Source organism: Littorina saxatilis, unplaced genomic scaffold (genome assembly GCF_037325665.1).
Source record: "Littorina saxatilis isolate snail1 unplaced genomic scaffold, US_GU_Lsax_2.0 scaffold_144, whole genome shotgun sequence".
In the NCBI taxonomy this organism is placed as follows: domain Eukaryota; kingdom Metazoa; phylum Mollusca; class Gastropoda; order Littorinimorpha; family Littorinidae; genus Littorina; species Littorina saxatilis.
The window spans coordinates 272,501-275,000 of NW_027127561.1; the positions used below are offsets into that span (position 1 = coordinate 272,501).

A 2,500-nucleotide genomic window follows, 5' to 3' on the forward strand; every position below is an offset into this window, starting at 1 on the left:
AGGTACGGGTCTATCAATTTTCTACCACCAATACCCAGAATTGATTTGTTCAAAACTAGTCGTCTTCTCTGGCTCTATGGTGTGGAACTCCATTCAGTCTGTAATAAGATCATTAACCTTAGTGAAGAGTTTTTGAAAGCTCTGCATAATTATTATATGTCTACCTAGATGGCAATACTAGTCTTAACATTTGCAAGTAGCTGTCAACAATGGGCAAAGCTTTATGAATTACACAATTATGATGTGTGTTACATGTATTATGTGTAATTGATGTTGCAATTTTCCATCATCATCATCGTCATCGTCATCGTCATCATCATCATTTACACCATATATTCATTGTAGGCATTAGTGTAAACGTTGGTATCGTGTGAATTGTACCGTGTAACCTATTTCGCTTGTTTGATGTGTATGTTGTCGTGTGTCGTGTGTGTGTGTGTGCTTTTTATTTATATATATTTTTATTTTATTTTTTATGTTTATGTATGCTTACTTTGTCATTGTGTCGTTTGTGTTTATTTACTTGTTTGCTTATTTGTTCGATTGTCTGTTTGTTGGTTTGTTCGTTTAATTTGTTTATTTTTCAGGTTGTTTTATTTGTTGATCATTTATTAGACATTTGTTTTAGAAGTAAGGACCGGTTGTGAGAAAAGGCGTCGCCTTAAACCTCTATCCTTGAAATATAAAGTTCCATCATCATCATCAGCATCTCTCTCTCTCTCTCTCTCTCTCTCTCTCTCTCTCTCTCTCTCTCTCTCTCTCTCTCTCTCTCTCTATCTCTCTTTCCGTCTGGCTTTCTCTCAATCAATCAATCCATCCATCCATCTAGCCATATATATGTCACGGTAGAACCAGCGATCTGGTAGGATCGGCTATCATACCGGTACAATTGCCGATCGGACTTTGTCCCGGTACAACTGCCGATCAATGTTTTTACAATGAAAATCGGGTGTTCTACCAAAATAAGCTGGTAGAAACTCGGATCGGCAGTTGTACCGGGACAAAGTCCGATCGGCAATTGTACCGGTACGATAGCCGATCCTAACAGTACAACTGCCGATCGGACTTTGTCCCGGTACAACTGTCGATCAATGTTTCATTTGTACCGGTACGATAGTCGATCCTACCAGATCGCTGGTTCTACCGTCACATATGTGAAGTGGAACTATTATGATGGTATTATGGATATGAATCTTGAGTAAGGATACAAAATTAGAAAGATGAGTTATTTTGACCAAGTGGTACTTAGAGGGGCATTCAGTCAAATTTCACCATTTGCAACAAAATCTAAATCCTTTATTATCCCAATATAAAAGCATTCCCATTATCATTTAAAATTAAAATCCATAACCTATGATGACGTATTCGTGCAAGTGGTCGATTGTGGATGACACTTTGTTGAACAATACTAAATACTAAATGTAAGGCGGTTCTTTTCAGATAACCGCGCAACATATTCGTCATACAGTTCGTAAAACTTCCTCTTCTGTTCCTCTTCCATCGTTGTCATTTGCAGAAGTGAAAAGACAGTGACAAGACATTTTATGGCCCTGTCACACGACCGTTTTAAAGCCAGCGTATGCCGACGTATGAACATACGCTGGCGTACGCTGAACTATCGATGTTTTTTTCAATCTTTGGCGTATACATAGCGTATTCATAACGAGTTGGACGTATACATAACGTATTAGTAACGTATGCAGAACGTTTCAATAACTTACAGATAGCGTACACCAACGTATGCTTGGCGTGTTGCCAGCGTTCACAACTTATGCCCAACGAATGCTTAGCGTGTTGCCGGCGTTCACAACGTATGCCTAACGATAGTCTTGCGCGCAACAGCTTATCGCTGACGATCACATGTCGTCGCCGCTGCTAATGGATAGAACGTATTTCGGAAGTTTTGTTTTATTAGATATATTTCGGAAGTTTTGTTTTATTAGACATGACGCCATGCGATCACGTCATTTGTTCTATAAATCGCGGGAAATCGGCAAGTAATTCTGCAAATTTGGTGAGTAGAAACTGTATTAGTTCTTCCTTGTTATGTAACGGTAAATCAAGTGGTAAGTTCTGTACTCTCTGTGCAGAATGTCGTGTCCATGAAGAACTGTTTATACGGCAGAAGTGTTGCTTGCGTTCGGAATGTCTCAGCACTATCTACAGATACAGATATTTATCGACGTATGAGTAACGTACAAGTAACGTGTGTGAACGTGTGCCAACGTATGCAGTGCGTATGAACCATACGTCGAGAATTGTTGTGCATGCACAAAACTTTGCTGCGTGCTCAGCGTACTACGACGTATGCCAGCGTGCTTCAGCGTCCTCTTAACGTATACAAAACGTACCCATAACGTATTCGACGTACGCCAGCGTACTTATTCAAATGTCCCATACGTCGGCATACGCAGGCTTTAAAACGGTCGTGTGACAGGGCCATTAGCTCGTCGTGAACTATTCTCATACGCTGAACGGCTGAACATTTGTTGACAGTGAC

At 40.2% G+C, this 2,500-nt stretch overlaps 1 protein-coding gene across 1 annotated transcript in view; it reads left to right on the forward strand.

Annotated features, from left to right (window-relative positions):
- The window catches only part of LOC138955983 (uncharacterized), an 11,582-nt gene that overhangs the window by 4,887 nt on the left and 4,195 nt on the right, over positions 1-2,500 (forward strand). The gene's annotated exons all lie outside the window — the stretch shown is intronic.